Source organism: Eubalaena glacialis, chromosome 2, assembly GCF_028564815.1.
Source record: "Eubalaena glacialis isolate mEubGla1 chromosome 2, mEubGla1.1.hap2.+ XY, whole genome shotgun sequence".
NCBI lineage: Eukaryota > Metazoa > Chordata > Mammalia > Artiodactyla > Balaenidae > Eubalaena > Eubalaena glacialis.
Window position 1 is genome coordinate 36,924,783 of NC_083717.1, and position 6,000 is coordinate 36,930,782.

The 6,000-nt window shown below is 45.1% G+C and overlaps 1 long non-coding RNA gene and 1 other non-coding gene across 4 annotated transcripts in view; both read right to left on the reverse strand.

The window, feature by feature from the left end:
• Nucleotides 1–5,587, reverse strand: part of LOC133084926 (uncharacterized) — a 23,711-nt gene extending 18,124 nt beyond the window's left edge. For all 3 annotated transcript variants that reach the window (XR_009699491.1, XR_009699490.1, XR_009699489.1), the window contains exons 1-2: nt 5,425–5,587; nt 2,181–2,335 (exon numbers count right to left, since the gene is read on the reverse strand). This is a non-coding gene — a long non-coding RNA (uncharacterized LOC133084926). The remainder of the gene's footprint in view (nt 1–2,180; nt 2,336–5,424) is intronic.
• Nucleotides 556–682, reverse strand: LOC133086066 (small Cajal body-specific RNA 15). The gene has a single exon (XR_009699849.1). It is a non-coding gene; the product is annotated as a small Cajal body-specific RNA 15 (non-coding RNA).
• Nucleotides 5,588–6,000: the final 413 nt, after the last annotated feature.

Genomic DNA, 6,000 nt, shown 5'->3' on the forward strand with positions numbered 1-6,000 from the left:
GGTTTAGCTACCAGAAGACTTCCTGGGGCTTCCCTGGTGGCACAGTGGTTAAGAATCCGCCTGCCAATGCAGGGGACACGGGTTTGAGCCCTGGTCCGGGAAGATCCCACGTGCCGCGGAGCAACTGAGCCCGTGCGCAACTACTGAGCCCGTGTGCCACAATTACTGAAGCTCGCACACCTAGAGCCCATGCTCCTCAACAAGAGAACCCACCGCAATGAGAAGCCCACGCACCACAACAAAGAGTAGCCCCCGCTTGCCGCAACTAGAGAAAGCCTGCACACAGCAATGAAGACCCAATGCAGCCAAAAATTAATTAATTAATTAATTAATTAAAAAAAAAAAAAAAAAAAAAAGACTTCCTGGACCCTATGAAGACTGTATTACAGGAAAGGTCCTCTCCTGCACTTTCCTAACCAACTTCTCCAACTTCTAGTCACCTTCCTATCAATTAGAGTAAGATACTCATGGGTTCACTATGTCTTTCTTCACCCTGACTCATCTATAAATTCACTACTCCTATTTTCTATAGTGAGACAATGGAAAGTGTATAATTGCTGTTGGTAGATAAGTAGGTCTTGAATTCATTTTGCAAACAAGACCTGTTCTATCTACCTTTTCATTTAGGAGGCTAAAAGCAGAGTCAGCTTGACTTCAAGGACTCTATTTTCTTAGTCTCCAGAAGAACATGACAAGTCCAGCTTTTAAAACACTGTCCTCTAGCATGTCAAGATATTGAGGGAATGGTAATTTATTACTTTTATAACTTCAAGCTTTAAGAGATTTGAACTCTTACATATGCTTGCTTCATGGCAACCAACGCTTAATGAATCTAAATGCAAGATAACAGTTTGTGGGCTTCCCTGGTGGCGCAGTGGTTGAGAATCCACCTGCCAATGCAGGGACACGGGTTCGAGCCCTGGTCCGGGAAGATCCCACATGCCGCGGAGCAACTAAGCCCGTGCACCACAACTACTGCGCCTGCGCTCTAGAGCCCGTGAGCCACAACTACTAAGACTGCGTGCCTAGAGCCCGTGCTCTGCAACAAGAGAAGCCACCACAGTGAGAAGCCTGCGCACCGCAACAAAGAGTAGCCCCCGCTCGTTGCAACTAGAGAAAGCCCGCACACAGCGAAGACCCAACGCAGCCAAAAAAAAAAAAAAAAAAAGATAACAGTTTGTGATTTGCAAAGATTGCACCCAGTCAGCATCTTTTCTGTCAGTTAGGAAGTCTCCCGGAAGGAGCGTAACCATGAGTTGGGCACAGCTATGCCCCAAGTTAGTAAAATGTCCCAAATATTTTAGAAATGCTACTGAACAGGGGCTAGTTCATGTCTTTCTACTTCAGGGCTTGTTTTCTGCTATTCCCCAATCCCAGAAAAAAATTAACCCCGACTAATTAATTGTTTTTTCTTCATTTTTCCCACACTTTGACAGATTCAGGTTTTTCTGCTCTATTTCCACCTCACTCAAATCCTGGTAGAATTAAACTATCATTTATTTGAGTTATGCAAATTCAACTAAACAGCTTGCAGCTCATTAAAACAACATGCAGTCACTCAGACATAACCGATAAAAATGTTTTTATAGAATGAACTTGGATTCTAACCTTGCTGTCTCCCCTGTGCTCATTCCTAAGCCTAAATGTGGGTCTCTTCTTTGAAAGCAGCTTACGAGATGTCCGTATATTCAAATAGACTGGACTGGAGACAAGAATATAATCCATTCACTGGGAAAGAATCCAACCAACAAAATTGAGATTTCCCAGCTATGCATTTAAACAAAGCAGGAACTTAGTTTTTACAAATGGATTTACTGAGCACATACATCACTTCTTGGTAAAGCCATCCTATTATTCGGCCACACAGAAAGATTTCTACCCTCTGACTTCCCTTCATATCCCAAATACCCATCCAATTAAGGGGGAGGGGGCAGTGACAGAGAAGGAAAACAAGAGACGCACGATCCAAAAATAAGGATAGAGCTCTGGAAAAGACACTTCATAGTGTCTTTTGTACAATTTATAATTTATAAACCAGCCACAGTTTCCTGGGAACCTGGAATGGACGCCACCCCCCCACCCCCGGCTCCTTGCCCACCCAAGTAATGCCTGTATAAAAGTTACTTCTTAGAAGCATTGCCTAATTCCTCCCTCTCCCAGGCTAAGTTCCACATACTCACCTCCTTCAGAATACTTAAGGGGCTATACTGCCACCATGACCTGTGTCTACTCCGCTTGACTGTAAGCAAATAAAAGGCAGGAACTGTGCCTTCACAATCTCTGAATGATCAGAACATGGAAACAACAGTGTTCTGCTTTCAAAAAGCTCATATATCTGAAAAGAAAAAGGAGACATCAAATTGTCTTCCAAATTAAAGGAAAAGCCTCTTTATTAGAAAGTAGCTTTCAAATATGTGTGTACTGGTAGGAGCAGGGGGAGTAATTCTCAACCTTTCTTCTGTTCCAATACACCTGAGGGATCTAATACATAATCCTATTAGTTAGCAGTGCTCCACGGTGACTTCTAATATGGGCAGAGTGGGAGGGGCTTAGAAGAATCTAGGGGGTGGGGAAGATGTGTGTGGCCTAGAAAGCTCCTCCCCATCACTGCAAGAGATCTCTAACACATTTAATATTATAGTTTTGACTACTCTTAGTTAAGAGAGCCCAAAGGTCTACAATATGTTTACTTAAAATGCTCTGAAACATAAATTTGGTTCATATCCTCTGGAGGCTGGTGAGTGGAAGTTACCCCCTTGGCCCTGAGCTTGACAGACATTCTGATATCACAGCACAACAGGACTCTGGCTCTCTGCTGGTCTTAGAATCTAAGACTTTGATGGAGGAAGTTATATGCCGTTGAGGTAATGAAAAATTTAGGGACTTACAAAGATCACAGGCGATTCCTTCTCAAATGTTGTGTCCTTTTTTTTTTAATACTTCTTTTTTTTTTGGCTATGCAGCGCGGCCTGTGAGATCTTAGTTCCTCGGCCAGGGACCAAACCCGTGCCCCCTGCAGTGGAAGCGTGGAGCCCTAACCACTGGACGGCCAGGGAATTCCTTCAATTGTCTTTAAAAAAACATTTTATGGGAAAGATGTCCTCACAAGTGATACAAAGTAACAATTACAGTAGCTCAATGCCAAACAACAGCTCCACTCCCTGAGACAACCTCGGCCAAATTTATGTAATACCCGCCGGGTGAAAAATCAGAAGGAGGCACTCCTCATTACTGAAATCTCATCCTTTCCAAAAAGTTGATGGCTGGCTAGAATTTTCAGAGAGCGGGATCCTATGTTTCACTACTTTAAAGCAGAAAAATATGTTCCCAGCCCTTCAAAGAACTTCAAGCCAATTTCCCCAAAATAACCACATATAACTGTCAAAGATTTCTGCAAAAGAGAAGGCGTTTTAAACACCAATTACCTACTTATGTAATAACTATGAACTCAGTATAATTCCAGTAGAAATTATAGAAATATAAGACTGTCCCTGTTATTCCATTTTTAAGGTGATACTTCTGCTCATGTCACAATCACTTGCTACAGCAATCATCTGTCTACATCATCTAAAATGTTTTTGAAACATTTGTATAGAGCAGTTATTCTTAAAAGTCTGGTCCCTGTGAGGGCCCCTGAGATCCTTTCACTCTAACAATAGAATGTGTGCTTGTATATTCTTGTGTTTAAAGACACCTCTCAGTTTTAATTTCTAATACCATAAATATTGATATATATAACCCACATAAATGAGAGCTCTTTGGAATCCTCAATAATTTGTAAGGGAGTCCTGAGAGTAAAAAGTTTGAAAATAATTTATATAGAGTAACAGTGGGTCCCTCACAATGAACATCTAGTTGAATGAGTTCCTCAGTAGAAAAACTTCCCCTGTGTGATGCTAACAGTTTTTAATATTTGCTAATGTTCAGGTTGTTTTCTAGACCTCTTAGGCTTGCCCACGTTCCTACAAGACATTTCCACCTAATAATATGGGAAAGGTGAGAGAGATAATGCACAATACTTTTAAACAGCACGAGCACTAAGTGCAGTATTACTTACACAGACAGCTGAGGTGTGACTGCAATGCCCTCTACAGCATCTGCCCTGGACTTGCGGGCAACTTACGAGTTCTTTATAGCTAGTTTCTGATTCAGACAGTGTTTTGAGTAAACATTTCCACAGATTGTTACAGTAAATATTCATAGTGAGAACTCAAATAATAAATAGTTAGTGATAAGTCTTCCAAGGTGAGCATATATCTATGAACACCAGGCCTTTCTGTGTAAAGGTATGTAACAGGTACGCAGTTTCATCTGCACGTTTTGTTACTACACAAACGTTCCTGAATAGGAAATGACAGATGCATCTACATCTATAGAGTATCTAAAATGTAAATAAATGACAGTTCTAACTAACACATAGTGACTTTGCCTCTGATGGATTCATACTGCACCTAAATGTACACCACCACCCTCTTCACTCCTGCTCACTTCCCCCCAAAAAGACTTGTTCAGCAATGCAAAGAGATGGTATGGTGTGGAGGAAAGAATTCTGGGTTGGAAATGAAGAAATCTCACTTCTAGTCCCATCTCTATCACTAACAACCTGTGTTACTTTCAGCCTGTCTCCTCTCAAAGACTGCGCTTCAATTTAAGATGAAAGGAGGGGGGACTTCCCTGGTGGTGCAGTGGTTGGGAATCAACCTGCCGGTGCGGGGGACGCGGGTTCAAGCCCTGGTCCGGGAAGATCCCACATGCCGCGGGGCAGCTGGGCCCGTGCGCCACAGCTACTGAGCCTGCTCTCCGGAGCCTGTGAGCCACACTACTGAAGCCCGCGGGCCTGGAGCCCATGCTGCGCAGCAAGAGAGGCCGCCGCACTGAGTAGCCCACGCACCGCAAGGAGGAGTGGCCCCCGCTCGCGCAACTAGAAAGAGCCCGTGCACAGCAGGAAGGACCTAATGCAGCCAAAAACAAAAAAATAAATAAATTAAAAAAAAAAAAAGATGAAACGAGGGGTATGACCTAGACGGTTCTGTTCCACCTCTAATACCAAATGACTCTGCTGGCCGATTCAGGAAGCTTAAAACTTACCAACCGTGAGTGTACTTTTTCAAATTAATGCAGCAGCAGGCGCTGCTGCCTCAAGCAGGAATCATCGATTATGAAACTCTGGGTTTGTATAGACCTTCACGTTGCATACCTTATGCAACACAGGATAGCGCCCAAGGGAAATTTCACCTACTGAATTTTTTTCTTAAACTTCATTCTGAGTATGAATTTCTCCCTTCCACATCTATCCCCACGACAGCTCCGTGAGCTACCAAGTTCGTTTTTCAGACGAAGTCCAGAAAGCGGAGAACAATGAGTTAGTAATGAGACCTAGGTCCCGGTGACGCTGACACGGCGACAGATACACCGACCCCTCACCTCTACTCCGGTTCCCCTCCGCGTCTCCTGAAGCCCGACACTCCAGCCAGCCTGCCTACAAGGACGCTGTTGTCATCCGCCCCGCCAGGTGGCCGGAGACCGGCCTTACTTTACGCGACAGAAGACGCCTGCTCTCCAGTGTCCGATCTCGGGGGCAACTCCTTTCTCCTTCCGGCGGAAAAGAGCTCTTCCCGCTTTCCGGGGCACCGGGAGGAAGTCCCGCCCCACGCAGTAGCGTGAGGTGGAGGGTCGCGCCGAGGCGCCGCGCGCAGGCGCGAAGAGAATTAAGCGGTTGACGCTTTCTGGGAGGGCTGCCGTACGCCCGGTAGGGTGGTCTAGAGGAACTAGGGACGCGGGTTGGGGGAGGGGTGTGTTTGTTGCTGGGTCCACGGCCGGAGAGGCCTGGGAGTCGTTCAGTGGGGCTTGAGAGAGCGGCTTGGAGACTCCATCTATTCAGAAAACAACACACTCCTCCCAAGGGGATCCTCCGGGGAATCCTGGCCCGCTACCCCCCCAGCTGCCCCTGTTTCTGGCCTTGCTCCACCTGCCCCTTGCTGTATTTAGTTTCTTACTGTC